The sequence below is a fragment of the Pelodiscus sinensis genome, chromosome 14, assembly GCF_052426305.1.
Source record: "Pelodiscus sinensis isolate ZL-2025 chromosome 14, ASM5242630v1, whole genome shotgun sequence".
Taxonomy (NCBI): Eukaryota; Metazoa; Chordata; order Testudines; family Trionychidae; genus Pelodiscus; species Pelodiscus sinensis.
In genome coordinates, this window is record NC_143065.1 from 36,881,303 (window position 1) to 36,900,704 (window position 19,402).

Here is a 19,402-nt window from a genome sequence, read left to right on the forward strand (position 1 = left end):
AACATCCCCCTCACTTACCACCCTGCCAAAACCCTGCACCCCCAACACCTTCACTCACTGCCCTGTGGAGACCCTGCACTCCCAGCCCCCAACACACCCCTCTGCTGAGACCCTGCATCCCCAGGTCCCTCCCTTTCCCCCTCCACCCAGACAGCACACCCCCAGACCACTCACTCATATCGTCCCGGCCGAGACCCTGCACTCTCAGCCCCCTAACACAACCTCTCCACTAAAACCCTGTACCCTCAGCCCCCTCACTCAACTCTTCCACCAAGACCCCAAACTCCCAACCTGCTCCTGCCCCGTCTCCCTTGGCCAGACACCCTGCCTCCAGCCCACTACTTCTCCCTGGCCAGACACCTACTCACTGAGGGTATGTCTACACTACCCCGCTAGTTCGAACTAGCGGGGTAATGTATGCATACCAAACGTGCAAATGAAGCCCGGGAAATTCAAATCCCGGGGTTCATTTGCATGTTCGGTATGCATACATTACCCTGCTAGTTCGAACTAGCGGGGTAGTGTAGACATACCCTGAGAGAGTGGGAGGTTGGCGAGCCTAGCTCTCATGCTCTCTGGCCGCAAAAGCTTGTGTGGGCAAAACCCTCTTCTTCAGATGAGCTGGAGTGGAGGAATAAAAGGGAGACCCTCAGAATACAGATCAGAAAATGAAGTGGGGGGGAGTAATACCTGTCAATTGTAGTACTGGTGCTGATGAGGCTAACTGAGTGGGCTGGAAGTGTCCCATACTTGGCTTTTTATGTCAATGGGGTGTTGAATGTAAGGAAAGTTGGTTTTATAATAGTCCATCCAGTTCATGTCTTTGCTCAAGCCCAGGGAAACTGTCATATTTGCATATGATGATCAATTCCGCCCTGTCTCTCTGTAGTTGGCTTGTGAAATTCCTTTGTAGAAAAATGGTTGCTTTAAAATCCATGATTGAGTGTCCATGCAGGTCAAAATGTTCCCCTACAGCTTCCCATTTCGAATATCTGACTTGTGTCCATTAATCCTTTGTTGTAGAGACTGTCCATTCTCATGCAAGAATTGGTAGTTTCCCCACTGTGGCTCCCCTAGGGCCAAGCTAATCATTGTCTAATAAGATCACTAAGCATGGGAGGTATAGCCCCTATGTAAGAATCAAGTAATATGTCAACCGCAAGGGTCCAGTTTACCTATGTGACTCATTTCCTAGTAAATACATTATGGGAGGGATTTGTAAAGGCATGTAGTGCTGTTGGGTGCCCCCCTCCTTTCGAATGGGTAAGACTCCTTTGCACATTTGAAAACTGCCCCCTGAATTACTGATTCAAGGGATGTGGCATCTAGGACCAGGACAGCTTGGTCAGGAAACTACTAGCTTCAATTGGGTCTGAACTAGTTTTTCAGAGGGGAAAGAATGGCGAGGGGGAGCTGAGAACTCTGGCTTGTATCTTTCAACTCCAAGAGCCCTTCTTCAATATTCAGCTTTTGGTGCTGAGAGGAAAATGCAAAAGACTGTCCCTCTCCCATCTTCCCCCCCCACCCCCACATCAGTTCCCAGCCCAGCCTGTAATTTGGCACGATGAATGAAGTGTTTTCGGAGTGTCATCACTTATGCCTCTGGCAGATTTGCTTCCTCAGTCTGCCTTTCGCCTTTTGGACCTGTCACTCAGCCCTTTGGCAGAGCGGGAAGGGAGGAGGAAATCATCTCTTTGCTAATCACCTATCACAAGCAATGAAATTCTGTAGGCTCAGTGCCAGCTAGGTACATTTCAAAGGGAAATGGGGGGGGAAGCAAAGTGTCACTCAAGGCAGATATTTATGAAAGATGACAGTTTGCAAATATCTCAATCTTGGACAAGGCTGCTCCAGTGACACAGAGGAGTGTTGCAAAATTGGAAGAGTCAGCAGCCAACATTTATTTCATCAGGACCTGTCCAATCTTCAGTGATCGCTTGACAGTCTGGGGATTGCTGGCACAAGCAGGCCCCTTTCTATTGGTTGCTTTCATTTAGTTTGCATGGATCAGTCTAAAGAGTTGTAATAAATATGTAAAGAAGGATAAAAGGAACAGTTTTGCAAAGCTGCGTCCTTGGCGGAAGAACTAGTAGAAAGCTGTGATACCCTTTTTAGCTATGCCAAATAGGACGGCTAGTAATTACATTTCTATTGATTGTTCCTGTGTGGGAACAATGAGCTATAGACTTTCTCGCACTCGTGGGAGACACCCCTCAACTTTGAAACTCTCACCATTAATACCAACAGATAGTGTGGGAGTGTGTGTGACTTTGTTTTTCTTCCCCTTCCCCCCCTCCCCCCCAACCATTGATATAATTCTCAGGAGAAAGCAGCAAAGGGGAAATAATATGTCATGTTTGCTATCGCTTCGTCAGGACTACCGCTCAAAAATATGCCTCAAAAATAGATTCCCACTGCCAACATATGTTGGAATAAATCAAACACAAATACATTTTCCCCCTTGCCTTTCTTTTCTATGCATATTCTGGAGAGCAAGTATTTGGGGGAAAGTGAGGGATTCCTGGGAGAAAGTGAATTTTGTACATACCTGTCTGAATATCACACAGAAAACCTGATGCTCACAGTGCCATTCTGGAACAGAGACTATAACATTTACTTGTTTCCCTTTCTTCTGTCACCAGTGTTCCATTCCCTTTCTCTCTTTCATATTTATGCCCCCTCACACACACACACCGTTTTCCCCCCTCTGATGAGCATTAGCAGAATTCTGGGACCTTGTCGATTTGCTTCCAATAGAAGAGAAATCAGCAACCCAGAGTTTGGACAGATTCCAGGTGTATCTTACTTTATTTTCATATAGTCACCAGCCAAGAAACACAGGTCATCACAGACAGGTAGACAGCAAGGGAGAAGGAGGAATGATTATTAGGGCCTGGGAAATGGGACCAACTGAGGGTACGTCTAGACTACAGGGTTTTGTCGACAGAAGTTTTGTCAACAGATACTGTCGACAAAGCTTCTGTCGATAAAGAGCGTCTAGACTACATTCAGTTCTGTCAACAAAGCAAGCTGCTTTGTTGTCAAAACCCTGTAGTCTAGACACAACCCTACATGCAATAACACCTTCTGTCGACAGAACTCTGTCGACAGAAGGCATTATGCCTCGTAAAATGAGGTTTACCGGCATCGACAAAACTGCTGAGTTCTGTCGACATTATGTCGACAGAACTCAGCGGTAGTGTAGACACAGGTATAGTTTTGTCGACAAAAGTCCACTTTTGTCGACAAAACTCTGTAGTCTAGACACACCCTGAGAGAGAGAGAGAGAGAGGGCCAGAAGAGATGAGAGTAGAGGAAATTCACTATAGAGCAAATTTGTGTGCTAGGAAATAAGATCTGACCTAGCTGGTGGGGAAGAGAGATGTCCACAAGAGAATCGCCCTGCTCAAATGTAGCACTTTCTATGAAAACTTGTGAGAATATCTGCCAAAGGGAAAAATATATTACTGCTCCAAAGTAGCAGTTCCATGAGACTTCTTGTTTAAGCTTCAGAATTGTAAATAAGTACTTTTCCTCCTTAGTATTACTAGGTATAGCAGTACAAACTACTCCCTGATTCTTTAAGATTTCTGGATGACGTTTTTGAAAAGTTGAATTTCTGAGCTCAGCACGTATGTAACTATGTCTTAACTATTCCTGGTTTGTTTCAGTTTTTTTGTTTTGTTTTGTTTTGAAACCCATTCCTGGCATGTGCTAACTGAATGGACAGCAAAACAAAACAACAACAACAAAAAGCAGGCTCCTTCAATAACAATGGCCTCATACATTGAATTCCTATCTGCAGTGGATTGAGCTAACACAGCAGCAGCTGAAGTTTTAAAAATGGTGCTTTTGAAAGGCCTAAACAAATGCAATTATGGATAGCAACAGAGAAAAATGAAACTAGTTGGCACGACAACTGGAATTTCTAGGTGAAGCCTTTTTTATTATTGCTGTAATTATCAATGAATTGTAGATAATACGATTATTCTAACTACCTCAGTGCGAGCTATTTTTATTGTCATATGTAAAGTCTAAATGATTTAGAGACTTACTATGGTAGAATGTTTCTTCTCGTTTGATGCACTAAGGATTCTCTGTGTGTGAGTGAGAGGGAGAGTCACTCACAGAAAAGTATAATGCACATGGAGGTGGAATATGTTAGTAGAGTGCAAAACTGCTCTTCTGTTTTAGGATTTTAGCAATTCTATTGAAATGGATAATGAATTCAATTAAAGGCCTTGTTCTTCCTTCCCTTATGCCCTGCATATCTCAGAGTCTTGCATAATTTAAACAAAAATGTGAAATAATACAGCTCCCTTGTTTCAGTTATGCCAGTGTTTTCTCTCCAAGATGATGGAAACCATCTCGAGATGCATGCTGACCACAAAGGGTAAGGGTGTTGTGTGTCTGATTACCAAAAGAGAGCTTCTTCCTTGGCATTCAATCTGGTGACTATGGCTGGTATATTACACACATTAAATAACTGTGAGCATTGAGTATATGAGCGATATACTAGCAGAGAGAGATCAACAGATCTGAATGGTTTTGGACACTCTCACGTTTAAATGCTTGAGGACAAAATTTTCAAACCTAAACATAATCCCAATACAGTCTCCCAAATTCGTCTTGAAGCACCTAAACCTACACATCCTGATTTTCATAGCTCCTAAAATTCACAGCTCCCAATAAGTTCAGTGAGATTTGTGGGTGCATAACGCCTCTGAAATTGGTGCAACTTGAGAACCTGACTATAAAGATAATAGTCAACTTAACCAGTAGGATGGATTCTTTGTTCACTACTTTTTGTCCCTTTTAAAATGCCAGTCTATGCAGGACAAGCATGGAGAATCCACCTCTGCAACAGTGTTCTCCTCTACCTTTTCTACTGGCAGCCCACCTACATGGAACAAAGTGGCCATAAGTGGGTGATTAAGCAACCAAAAGATTTTTTTTTTTACCAGAGTACAAATTCCTTTGCCAAAAATATTGCTGTTTGGTGTAAATAATTCCACCCCTGTCTCACTGCCCCACTGATTTATCTAAGTCTAAAACGGAGAAGTGTTACAGCCTAATCACTGCATTCCCTATAATTACAAAGGACAGGAAATCATTCAAAAGAAATTGAAGGAATGTTAAATACTAGGAGGGCTGCAGCCTCTGCTCACTTGCTTGCCAACCCCAGTCTCTGTCCGCTTTCATGGCTAGAGAGCCTGATGATGTCATTCTATCACGCAACAGGAAAGACTTTTTTAGAAAGAGAGAGAGAGACCATTAAAGATCTAACCCATGGTTTCCAGCTTGATAGTCTGATGATTGAGGACCAGTACTGTAATCGGGATTCAGTTGGTCCTTACTTTGAAAAAAAAATCCATTGATTTCAGCCGGATTATAGGGCTCCAGGAATATGTTTTCTTCTGTAAAACTCACCAAGGAGATTTTAAAGACTTGATTTTGAAAGGACAGAATCCCATGACTGCCTACAAAAGTGCACATCCCCGAGGACAGTTCTTAAGAAGTATTCATCTTCTCTGAGGTACCTCTCATTAGGGTTCCAAATGAATTTGTTGAGGCTAAAACCACATGACCACATCATATTTCAAATCTACTCTTCTGTTTCACTCAGACCACAAATATTGCATCTTGCGTCTGTGCCTCTTGTTTCTGTTCCTTTCCATAGCATGCTTAAAACTGCTCCACAGCATATGAGAACAGATTTATAGAAAACTTGTGTGCGTGTGTGTGTGTGTGCGTGCGTGCGCGCGCATGTGTCTATCTGCCTGTCTCAGAGCCTACACACAGGTCCTCAGATGGGGCGATGCATAGGGGATGGGCCCGGCTATCTAAAAGGACTCAAGGTTCCCAGCTCTCAGCCATAGGCCCTTTAAATAGCTGCCAGAGACCCTGGCTGTACATGCTCTGCAGCTCCAGCAGTGCTCAAGGGCTACCTGGGGCAGCTTGCCTTCAGCTCCGCCTGCTGCCTGAGGCCACGCCCCTTCTGGGAGGCCTGGAGCCAACTTCTCTCAGGGCCCAGCAAACTTTCTCATCAGCCCTGCCTACATGTCTCTGTATCACATTCACAAGCCCTTGGCCCTTTGAAATTCCGCCTATTTGCAGAAAATAAAAGTCCATTTTCTGGAGGAACTCAGAGTTATTCACCCTACAGGCCAAGAAATCCCATACAGTTCAGGAGGAATATTGTCTTGTTCTGTGAATATCACTTTTCCTATTGTAAATTCCTCAGAGTTTTTATTGTAGAATTAATAGTAAATCATTCTTCAGTGTGCTATGCTGGGGCCCTCTAATGTCACAGATTTTTCCTGTATTGAATAAATAGTGTTGTAGGTTGATATGTTTAAGGCAAATGAGATGCTTAAGGCTAGCCAAAAAGCCAGTTAACAAGATCCATTTTCTTCTATTGACTTCTACTCATGTATTAATGAATTTCAAAAAATCTCTTTTCCTATGTGTATCAGATTATGTATGCCTATGTCATTCCTAACAAGCATGCAAATATTTGTTCCATTTGTGTTTGTATTATGTGTCACTGAAGCTAAATCTTTCAAAAGGGATAAATACCATATCCATTAAGCCACTTAAGAGGAGAGGTTTTGCAAAAATGTGCCATGGCTAACATCCATATTTAGGGAATTGTGTGGCATCAAATCCAGCATTTGAGGAAGAGAACAGTGGATTTCTCCTCAGACAAACAGAGCAAGACACACATTCAGAAAGTTTCCCTGAGTAAACAGGCACTGTATTGAATAGTAGTTGGAGAGAGTAAGAGTGAGAATATACAATACATAGTGGAGACCATATGGAGAAAGTATAGGGAAGGAATTTGACACTGTTACCCTGGTCTTCAAAACAGACATTAACTGGTTAATGCACTACAAAGCCAATTTCCCCAGTTTCTCCTGCCTTTAATATTCATATTTTCACAGCAAAAGCTTTGAATGGTACACATCCAGCCCACTTAATTAGCTTCATTAACACAGATCCTACAATTGACAGGTAAATTCTTTTTTGTTGTTTTATATATCTTGGATTCTGTTATTTCCACTCAAAACTCATCTGATGAAGTGGGTTTTACCCACAAAAGCTCATGATTATATATGGTGCCATAGGACTGCTCGTTGTCTTTGTAGGAAGGTAGCAAGAGATTAACAAATATAAGATTCAGGAGTGCTCTTCAAATGTGTATCAAGCTGTCCTGCAAAAGGGGAGAAAATGGATTTCTGCCTTCTCCCCCTATTTTATGATGAATAACAAAGTCCTGAAAGGTTGAGTTTTCTTGTTCCTATTCCCAACCCTCTTTCCCTGCCACCACAATTTCAATTTGTCTTTTCAGAATATCTTTATTTTTTCCAGAACTCTATAAATCAGTGTTTCTTAAACTTTTTAAGACTGAGGAACACCAAACAATATTTATTTTTTCTGAGGAATGCCAAGGATTTTTTGCTGAGCAAAAAAAAGAGGTCGGTGGAAAGTTATTGAGCAGAGCCAAAAAAAAAAGTTGCTTGCCCCTTTAAAGCTATTGTTTTCCGTGACACACCTCCAACCGCCTCGTGGCACACCAGTGTACCACAGAACACAGTTTAAGAAACACTGCTATAAATGTTTAGAGAATGGGTAGGACCAAGGCTTCAACAAGAAACCTTGAAGTTAAACCCTAATTAATTGAGGGGAAGTGATTTTTATTCCACCTCCTTAAAATCCTTTCAACTACATCTGTGAGAATGCCAATGAACCTTCTAGCAAAACAAGACCAAATTTTACTATTCTCTTTGGTACTATCTGGGTTCTTATACTTCACTCATCACCATAGCATCTGAGTGCCTTCCAGTAATGTATGATGCAACATAACACATCTGTCACATGAAATGTATCATCTTGTCAGGTGCAGTATGTACAGTAGCATGTCTTGTTTAGGTAGGAAGGGGGTTTGTCAGTTTGTTGTGTTTGGGATTTTATAAGTAAAATATACCCTTTGCCATGCATTTGTGGTAGAGCAGCAAGCTCTTGCAGTTGGAGCAGAAGGCGCTGAGGTTTGTGATCGTCCTCGGTCCTGAAGGAATTCACTCCAGTCTCAGATTGGGCTTCCTGCACCAGTCTTTACCCTTATTGTAAAGGTTCCCTTATGCTGGAGAAGAGTATCCAGCAACCGGTCTTCATCTGGAGCATTAGGGTGTTTTAGAGTTTGCAGGCCCAGATAAGCACCAAGACCTTGAAGACGATTAGGAATTTTGTGCGAAGGCAGCGGAGGGAGTAGCAGAGCAGTCTGGTGTGCTTGTACGATCCTGTGGTCCTGAGGAGACACTGCAGCATTCTGTCCAGCAATTGATCTTGACGTTTCTAAGTAAAACAAAACCTGAATGACAGCTTAAAAACAAATTACTCTGTTTCTTTATTGAATACCAAGAAACATCAGCAAAAGGGCACAAGTTTTCTTCCTTTGCTGATCATCACTGAATAAAAAATAATCATTTAAATGTTACGAGTTGCTTGTTGCAATCAAAATGCAAAAGGCAGAAGATGGACAAATTACATGTTATAGAAATTGAGATATGTATATTTCTGTGGGATCTTGGAAATACGGTGGCAGTTTTACTGGGGTCCTTAAGGAAAACATTGTGGCATGACTGCTGGTTTATATCTTTGTTTCAATGTGTTATATAAGGTTTCTGCACAGTTACGTGAATTTAATTAAAGAAACCAATAAACATACATTAAAAAAATAAGAAGTACCATGGAAAAGCAACTAAATTTGAGCTAGATTGATAAAGGTATTTAGGTCAGCATTGAGCAACCTAGGCCAGTGAGCGGGCTGGATGAGTGGCCCTCCTCCATCTCAGTGGGCTGCACGATTGTTGGAATCCAGACAGTCTCCAAGGACAAGGTAGTTTTTACTAAATGCACTTGCGTACCTGGAATTTGAGGTGTGTGCCAATTCAACTGTAGTAGCACCGTGACTGAATGCAGAGGGAGTGCACAGCTTTTAAAGTCAATGTTGTGAGCAATCAGCAGGCACCTCACTTCATGTGCCTCTGCTTATGTGCATGACATTTTAGTAATACCAGTATGGAAAAAAATGACATGGATGGAAACCAGTGGAATCTGGCAACCCTATGCATGGGCAATGGCAAATAAAAAATTTTGTGCAGGCTGCCGCTAAATCCCTGATGGGCTGCAAGTGGCCTTCAGACCGGGGGATGCTCACCACTGATTTAGGTGCTTAGAAAATCATTTCAATTCAGAAAGCCTGAGTTAGGCACTTTGGCTCCCTACAGAAGGCACCCAAGAATGGGATACACAAAAGCAACCTAGGGTAGCGAGTGGGCCGCATGAGTGGACCTCCTTCATCTCAGTGGGCCGCAAGATTGTAGTAACCAAGATGGTCTCCTGGGATAGGGTAGATTGGCTAACTGTATTTCCATACCTAAAATTTGCCGGAGGTGTAGATTGAACTGTAGCAGCACTTTGAATGGATGCAGAAGGGAGCGCACGGTTCTCACAGTCAGTGTTGTGTGCAATCAGCACACACCTCACTTTGTGCCCTTGCTTTACGTGCATGTCACTTTAGTAATACCAGTGGGGTGGGAGGGGAAATGATGCCGATAGAAACCAGCAGAATTTGGCAACCCAGTGTATGGGCAACGGTAAACAAAATGTCATGCAGGCCACACATAGAACCCTGATGGGCCACTTGTGGCCTTCGGGTCACGTGTGGCCTTCAGGCCACAGATTGCCCACCACTGTGCTAAGGGCTCCTTGCCTAAACAAGCCAAACTGAGGGATGGGCAGTGCTAAGCCCTGCCCTCTATGAGAGATAGGCGGTTAAGTCTGGGCTGTGGAGAAGCACCTCCCTCTGCTTGGGATTCCTGGCTGAAAACCCTCTCTTGGTGTCATGATGTGCCTACACCATTTTAGCAAGGAGCTTGGGGTGGGTGGCTCCCCTTACAGCTTTTAGTCCCGTGAGGAGGGTCCTTATCTGGGAGCTGGGATATCCTTTGTCCAGCTGCAGCTGATGGGAGAAAGGGTTTGAACTGGACTCTGCTACCTCTCCCTCCCCTTGACACTGTTCCACTGTGGAACAATAATGAAAGACTCCTTTGCCAGAGGGAGTGAGCATGCCAGAGCCAGCAAGCATGAGAGAGGTTTGGTAGTCTGGAGATTGCACTCGAGAGAGGTGCAGGACCCAGGCTCCTGTCCAGTTACTTTTTCATTGTCTCTGGTGGGACAGCAGCAACAGAATGGACTGAGGGAGCCCTTTGGCTACCTGTTCCCCCTAGTAAAAAATATCTCACAGCCCACTGGCTGGCGCACTCATCTGAGAGGTGGCAGAACCTAGTTCAAATCCTTTCCCGCCCTCCCTCTGCTTCCTCCAATGTAGGCAGTGGTAGTGATTTGAACCAGGAGTTTCCTGCAGTCCAGCTGAGTACCCTAACTGCTGAACTAAAAGCTATAAGGAAGGTAGACCTTTTTTTTCCCCACCCAATGCTATATAAGCTTGCCCATAGGCAGGAGCGGCCCAAGGCCGGCTGTGGCAGCTGGTGTCCCAGGCGGAACACGTGATCGGAGCCCCCGCCTGCACGGCCGTCAATGGAGTGACATCGTCATCGGGTGCCCGGGAGCCCCGTTGAAGGCGGCATCCTAGGCGATGGCCAAGTCGGCCTATAGTCATGGGCCGCCCCTGTCCATAGGGGACTGATCTGATCTGAGATTAACAGGTCAAGTGAATCTTTGTAAGGCCTGATTTGGAGTTTTAGGCATCTGAAGTGGAGTCATTTTGTGCATCTATTCTTTTGTACCCATTTTGGAATGTGGGCACCCAGTGACTGAGTGGAGAATGAATTGCACGTGGATGTTAGGACAGGGAAAGATACATTAATATATAGAAAAGCCAAGGAGTTTACTCCTTTTTCTCCACCTGCCCAGAGTACATTTTTGGAAATATCTGTAAGTGCTTTATAGCTGCAAATCTGATTAGGTGTGTGCCCAGTACAGAAAGTCCCTACCTTTGTCCGCAACACTGGATACAATACAATGGCAGCAGAATTTAGGGCACCTTTGTGGAGAAATCCAGATTTGTATCCTTTTGGGGCTGGTCAGGAAGAAGGGTGAAAGGCACCTAGGAACCATATGGAATTTAACATGGTTTTTTTAATATAAATTGTGCAATTCAGTTCTAAACATGGCAATAACTTAATTCAGTGTAAAACTTTAGGGGATTCATCACAGTATCATGTTCTCAAGAGAACTGCCCAACGTGGCACGCTATTTACTCCTACAAATGGTAAACACCTTGCTAAAGCAAAAAGAATTTCTGAGGTTTTGATCCAAAACTCAGTGGGATTAGGTTGTACAAGCCTAATAACTTTCTTGAATGTCTTGAAACTCAGGGTACGCCTACACTGCAACACTATTCCAAAATAACACAGCAGGTGTGCGTCTACACAGCAGGCAGTTATTCCAAAATAGTGTCAAAATACTGACAAGTTGAAGGACTTCTTACTCTGACTCCTGAAACCCTCATTGTACGAGGAATAAGGGAAGTTGGAGGAAGAGTGCTCTGTTTCAAAATAAGTGCTGTGCAGACGCTCCCTATTTCAAAATAAAATATTTCGAAATAAGATACGCAATTGACGTTGCTCAATTTCCATAGGTTATTTTGAGTTAAGCCCTGCATTGTAGACACACCCTTAGAGATGGAACACAGCTAGAACTTTGTCCAATCTTTTGGATTTCAAGCAATGGAGGATTTTAATTCCCCCAGATAAGATTTTTTTCTTTGCAGGTAAGATCCAAAATTAGGTGGAGCCTGTTTTCGGTTCTGATCTGAATGCAGCCATTTTTTGATGAGAACAACTCATCTGAGAAATTTTTAATTGTATGAAAATATAATGAGGTATGAGGATCTCACTAGGTTTCTTCCCCCTCGTAAGAAGATTTCAGTGCACATGAATTGGCTCTCAGACCTAACTTCTGATTTAGTTCTGTCCAGAACCCGCAATTCTAGATTAAATTTAATGTACTTCAACTCATTGCTATTCAAAATTAAGTCTGTGATATGATTTGGTCTAGCGGTTCTTTAGCAATTTTATTTCTACAGATTATTTCTCTAAAATCATTGTTTGATGTCCCCCAACACCCTTGTCAGCAACATTTCTCCCCTTGGTTCCTGATATGGTTTTTTTGCAGATCACAAGAAAGGGCATTTTTCACTATATTCACCAAAACTTGGGCGCCACAAAAATTTAGTCTCAGAAAATTTCCGGAGAGACCCACCTGGACAGTGATTACCGTAAAACTGGAGCAGGGTTGTTTGGGTATGATAAGAATCAACCCAAACTTTTGTCTGATTTTCAAATTCAGCCTTTTTGTGGTTTAAAAAGATTAATTATTATGATTATTATTGTATTATATTATTTTATTTTTTATTTTTTATTTTATTATTTCATCTTTATTGCTGCCTCTGGGCTTCCTACTTCGGCGTGAAAACAGAAATTCCCAATACCCCAAGAAGAGTTTTTCTTATGTTATTTCTGGCCTGGTGAATAATGGAAAGTACACAATATTCTGTGCAGAGTTTATTTTATTCGATTTTTCAGCCCATTTTGTTCCCACCCAGTGCTAAAGAGAACCCAGAACATAAACCAAATTTGGATCTTGTTTTTTGTTTGTTGGGTCTGATTATGACACGAGAGTTCTAGCCCGGGTTTTCCTAAGCCAGGGGCTTTTCAGAGTTGAGACATGGAAACATAGCCTATTGCATAGTGGGTGGGTGGATTGTTTGGTTTGGTTTTGATTTCAGACTCATGTCTATTAAAGGATTTCATACGAGGCTACCAAGTACCAGTTTATTTGTATCCTCAGGATTTGAAATCAAGTCTTTGAAAGGCCCGATGTAGGAACCCTCTGGTCCATTTACCCTGCTTCTTCCATAGTCTGAATTTTAAAAAAAATCAAAACCTGTAACAGTTAGAAGTGGGCCAAAATTCAATCCCTGAATCCAATCCTCTAAACGTAGTTGTGGCTCTACGTTCTTTAGATAGCCTCTCTTACCTTTATAATTGTATGAATTAAAAATCCAGATATGAGCCCTCCACATCTTTGGGGTGTTTGAAATGTGGATCCAAAGTGTGTGACGTAAGCCCATCTCCCATCACAATGCATTTGCTTGGGCCACAAGTACACAGTAATATGATAATGTACATTTCAATTGCATAGTGTATTTTCTTAGAGAACTAGGAGTCTTTGGGGTACCCGCGAGTAATTAGCAGCTAATGAAAGCCAGGAATACAGTACTCCATTTCTAATGGTTGTAAGCATTTATCCCACCCTGGAGGGCATTCACTTCATATAGGTATAAAAGGATAATTACAGAAGAAGAAAATAGATATTGTATTATTTATTCAAGGAAAAAGAGGCTGTTAGATCTTTGATTCTGCAAACAGGATCACCTGCATGCAGCTACTTCAGTCTACTTCAAAGAGGCACAGAGTATGAAGAGCTGGTTTGCAGATACTTAGAAATTCTGTGATGCAGGTGGGCAAATCAATAGGCAGATATATACAGGCAGAGATGAAGAAGCCACAGACAATTTTTAGTTCACATCTCATGTGTACCTAAAGCAGTAAGACAAAGGAACGTTACACCCCTGATTTGATTAATCATAAGCATATGGAATATATTCAATCAAAGGACAGGTTAAGAAAAGAAACAAATAAAAACAAAACAAGAAGCTCTGCCACCGCTCAGTCTGAATCATGTACTTGCAGAGGTCATGTCGGTGAGCAGTCTGCTCCCTGGTAGTCCACTTGAATCAAATGTAACTGCACAGATGCGTGGCAGAGGGGAGGGCAAGGCTGGCTAATTGAAAACTGGGAATACTTTGCAAACACCATTACATGAAATGTGAGACATGTAACGTGGAGGAAACAAGGCAACACCTGGTGTAAGCAGTTAATTGTGTTGTACTGTGGCATGTTAGACCAGCCCACTTTGTTAGAACCTGATCCACCACCTCACCATTCTCTGTGTGACTTGGGTTACAGAGATGCCCAGCTGGGGGTAGGGAGGGTGGCCATGGGGGCAGGGGACTCAGCTTGCAGCAGCCCGTACATTTCCTTCACTTTATCACACTCCTAGTGGCTCCAGTTATGTTTTACTAATGCAGGGCAGTGATTTGTTAAAAGAGAATATATTTAATTCTAGATGTACGTAGGCTTTTAACATAAAAGCCCAGCTAGTCTTTACGTAAAAAGGTGAGATTTGTCTTCTCATGGCAACGTCAGCTTGGGGCTGATTTCCATGAACAGCTTGCAGAGTCATTATATTATTTTGGGAGTGATGGGGGATGGGGGCAGGAAGGTATCTAACCTTGGAAAGGGGGGATCCTTCTTTGTAGATTTAATAAAATCATCGGGTAATGATTTTCCCTTCCATCCTTTTGAAGACTCGCTGTACAGGTGACCCCTGACTTACAACCACCCAACTTATGACCCCCCCCCCCACATTTACAACCATTTTTTTCATGCGAGATAGCTCCTAAAAAACCCAATTTACATCCGCAGCTCACATTTATGACGGTGTACGACGCAGACTCCACGCATCATCCCAAAACAGGAAACATATAAAGTCAGTCAGACTCGCCAGTCCGCAGCTGCTGCTTGAACTGCACAGATCTCCACCACATCGGTCTTCACTTTTTAGTTATTTTTGTGCATTATTTGAACTATTTAGTTTAGTTTTCCTCCATTTCCATAGTCAATTTTAGTATTTTTAGGGTATGAAATGGATTTCCAAGAATGGAACCACCATCTATAATGTTGTGCCTATGGGAAATAAGGGTTCGACTTACGACAGCTCAACTTACGATGGTTCTCCAGGAACCTATTAGGTCGCAAGTGAGGAGGTCGCCTGTAATTGTTTGCTGCAGGATGGGACTGTAGACTAGCAGTAATCACATGCAGAGAAATACATTGAAAGGTGACTGTAATGGGGGAGGTGGCACTCACCTCTTGCGAGTGTCTTCCTCTGGCCAAGTGTGCATGCCTTCACTCTCTTCTTTGCCAGCCAAAAGCCTTTTCAGTAACACAGCCCTTTGGACGAGTCACACCCTGTGTGCATCACAAACCTCTTTCAAGGTACATGTATGACGGGACCATCATGGTGCCCTCTGCTAATGTTCCTCAGTCTGTTTCCTCACTCTGAAGAGAGGGTGCACCTAGGGCTTCCCTTCCTAGAGGCAACCTCTTTGCCCTTGCCTCAGGGCTTTACACATCAGGGCCCATTATTATAGTCCATCCTCTGTAGCTCCCCACATGGAGATACCCATATTGCTGCCACTCTTTCCTAGGGTTGCCAGATACCTTCACAAAAAATCCTGAACAGGCAGGGAAAAATTGGTTGAGCCAAAAAAAAAAAGACCAAACTTGTTAAGCAAAAAAAAAAAAGAGGTTGCTGTGCCTTAAATTACTGTGCTCTTCGCTACCCCCCACCCCCCGCCCTTACAGATGACGTCAGCCATTTGTCCAAGGAAAACATTTTACATGTCCGATATTATCTGGTTTTTTTTAAACGGACGGAAGGCGAAAATACCGAACTGTCCCAGTGAAAACTGGACACCTGGTAACCGTACTTTTTCCACCAGCCTGCCTCATAGCCCCCCCCCCCTCCTCCCCGCGCACCTCGAACCCTTCAGAGACACTAAATAGCTCTGGTCCCGCAGTTCTTCTTACAGGCCTTCCTGGTCCCTGATTGGCTGCTTCTCCTTCATCCATTCTAGCCTGCTTGGAAGCCTTCTCTACACTCACTCTAGGGCAAGGTGCAGGGACCTTCTGGGTCTGGTCCACCCCATCACAGTGACACTATCCCTCCTCCACTAGTGTCCCTCAGTCTGTTCCCTCACTCTGAAGAGAGGGTGCCCCCAGGGCTTCTCTTCCTGGAGGCAGTGTCGTGGCCCTTGCCTCAGGGCTTTACAGATCTCGCAGGGCCCATCATCATAGTACCTCTTCAGTAGCTCTCCCACTGTTTCTAAACACAGCAGTGTCATCAGAGGTTAAGGTAAGACCAATCTTGTAATCTATAGTAGTCCTAAAATGCCCATTTGATTCATGTCTTTCAATGTTTCTGGTTTCCAAATAGCTGGCAAAGTTAGGGGTGGAAGATTTTTTTTTCCTTTGAGGTTCTTGTATTGAAAAACCTCCAGCTCTAAAGATTGGTTTCAAAACTTACAGGGCGCAGTTTGTAAAAGTTACAAAGAAATGCTTTCCCCTTTTCATTGCCAAATCTAGATGTGTTATACCAGGAGTCAGTGTCTCTTTACAATATACATGCTGAATCTGATTCAAAAAATCATTAATAAAGGTGTGCATAGCTCACTTCTTCAGATGGCTGGTCATCTGAAGAAGTGTGCCCACGAAAGCTCATGATACTATCTACTTTGTTAGTCTTTAAAGAGCTACCAGACTATTTGTTGATTTTAAGTTTATCCTGTACAGACTAACTCGGCTACCCCTCTGAAGATCTTAGTTATATAAATGCAAACACTGATCATAGAATCATAGGACTGGAAGGGACCTCAAGAGGTCATTGAGTCCAGCCCCCCGCCCTCAAGGCAGGACCAAGCTCCATCTACACCATCCCTGACAGATGTCTATCTAACCTGTTCTTAAATATCTCCAGAGAGGGAGATTCCACCACCTCCCTTGGCAATTTATTCCAATATTTGACCACCCTGACAGTTAGGAATTTTTTCCTAATGTCCAATCTAAACCTCCCCTGCTGCACTTTAAGCCCATTACTCCTTGTCCTGTCCTCAGAAACCAAGAGGAACAAATTTTCTCCTTCCTCCTTGTGACACCCTTTTAAATATTTGAAAACCGCTATCATGTCCCCCCTTAATCTTCTTTTTTCCAAACTAAACAAGCCCAATTCATGAAGCCTGGCTTCATAGGTCATGTTCTCTAGACCTTTAATCATTCTTGTCGCTCTTCTCTGTACCCTTTCCAATTTCTCCACATCTTTCTTGAAATGTGGCGCCCAGAACTGGACACAGTACTCCAGCTGAGGCCTAACTAGTGCAGAGTAGAGCGGCAGAATGACTTCACGAGTTTTGCTTACAACACACCTGTTGATACAACCTAGAATCATATTTGCTTTTTTTGCAACAGCATCACACTGTTGACTCATATTCAACTTGTGGTCCACTATGACCCCTAGATCCCTTTCTGCCATGCTCCTTCCTAGACAGTCGCTTCCCATCTTGTATGTATGGAACTGATTGTTCCTTCCTAAGTGGAGCACTTTGCATTTCTCTTTATTAAACCTCATCCTGTTTACCTCTGACCATTTCTCTAACTTGCTAAGGTCATTTTGAATTATGTCCCTATCCTCCAAAGAAGTCGCAACCCCACCCAGTTTGGTATCATCTGCAAACTTAATAAGCGTACTCTCTATCCCAATATCTAAGTCATTGATGAAGATATTGAACAGTACGGGTCCCAAAACAGACCCTTGAGGGACTCCACTTGTTATCCCTTTCCAGCAGGATTTAGAGCTGATATCAAGTTCTACCTGCATTTAGGAGCCAGTAGACGTTTACTTGAAATGTATTTTGGGTCGTTAGGGATGGATACGAATGTCTTTCTCTGTAGGCATTTTGAAGCTGCATTTGAGTATTGTCTTTCAAATAAAACCATGTTTTCTGGGACAGGTCATGTGGTAGTTTCCAAAGTGAGTGTTAATCCCACCTCGCTTCCTGTGGACCCCTAGGTAGGAACTCACATGAATGTGCCCCAACTCCTACAGCGCAGTGATTGCCAGTAAGTTTACCCACATTCACTGGAACCTGACATTTTTCAAACATTTCTTTTGGGCAGAATTCTTGAAACATTTTTCTAAGTGGATTTGTATTCACCCATACAAAGATAGTAATCAGGAACCAGCTAAGTGGCTTGCCCTTGAACACAGTGGACCCATCTTAAGTGAGTATACTTCCTAAGCCCATCTACCATGAGTAGATAACTGAGTAGTGGTACACAGAGAGCCTAGATTGTGACATTGCAACTGTAATCCAGGAGAAACATAGTAAATCTTTTACAATCAAGTCTTGGTCAGGTCATTGTTCTCCTTTAACATGCCTAATTTTTCTGCATTGTCACTGAGGCAATTCAGAGCAGGCCTAATAGAAGAGGTGTGCTCTAGTAAGTACAGGATTGGTAGCCATGAGCTTGTGAGTTCTACTGTGACCTCTGAAATTATGGGTATGTCTAAACAGCATTCTATTTTTGAAAGAGGATATGCAAATTTCGAAAGCAGTCTGGACATGTTTTTTTGAGGGGGAAAAACCCTTTATCAAAAAAAACCTGCATCAACCTCATTTTTTAAGGAAGCATGTTTTTTTCAAAAAAGGTTTTTTTTTTCCCCCAAAAAAACGCGTCCAGACTACTTTCACTTTTGAAAGCTCCGCTTTTGAAAGTGAGATCGGAAGAAGATACGCAAATTCCTGCAGAATTTGCATATCCTCTTTCGAAAATAGAGCATAGTCTAAACATAGCCTATGACTTTCTCTGGGTAACTATGGGAAAGTCACAGGCTTAATGTAGTCCCCAGGGTTGCAGGTACTGTAGTCCCTAGGGTTGCAGGTCTGTAGGCTTTAGAGCTTGACATTTTGTCTATCTACTTGTTTCTTCATGTGGTATATAATGTAGTATACATTCAAATATGGAAGCAAAGAGCAGGTGCCTATCAGAGCCTAACAAGAAACAGAAATAAAATGTGTTTAAATATTTGGGTCAAAATTCAAATGAAAAAAAAATCAGTGAATAACCACCGGGTTCTTCCTCTAACTTCTCACACATGGAACAAATTTATATGTGGGAACAAACTATGGGACACTCCATGCCATGTGGAAGGCTTGACTGGTCATGACTGTAAATTATCCGTGATGCAACCATAAGCACTAAAACTTGCCACTGTAAGGCTGCTGACAAAGAATAAAGTATATGCTCTCCCCATGTGGTTTTTCAAAAATGAATTATGCCATTAAGTGCCAAGAAGAAAATTAGCTATGAGCTTTTAAATTTAAAATGATCCCCTTTTTAATTGTAAAACAGTGGCACTTAACTGCTATTGATCCAACAGAGACACATTTGGGAACAGGGTCACCATAACTGTTAATATTCACTGCTTAGTGAAAGAGCATCAAAGGACATTTTAATGTCACAGACTTTCTCAGGGAGTTTTTAAAGAAAGCTTAAATCGGCCAGCCTATGAATGAAAAGGACATGAGGCAGACAAATGTAGAAACAAATGTGATAACAATTTTCTGCTAATCAAATCGTAACTCGGGATTGATTTTTAGACAAAAGTTTATGTCATATAGATTTCCAAGCCC

The 19,402-nt window shown here is 42.7% G+C and overlaps 1 long non-coding RNA gene across 1 annotated transcript in view; it reads right to left on the reverse strand.

The window, feature by feature from the left end:
- Positions 1-505: 505 nt before the first annotated feature.
- Positions 506-19,402, reverse strand: part of LOC106732275 (uncharacterized) — a 42,178-nt gene continuing 23,281 nt past the window's right edge. The window contains exon 3 of the long non-coding RNA XR_001368556.4: positions 506-8,355. This is a non-coding gene — a long non-coding RNA (uncharacterized LOC106732275). The remainder of the gene's footprint in view (positions 8,356-19,402) is intronic.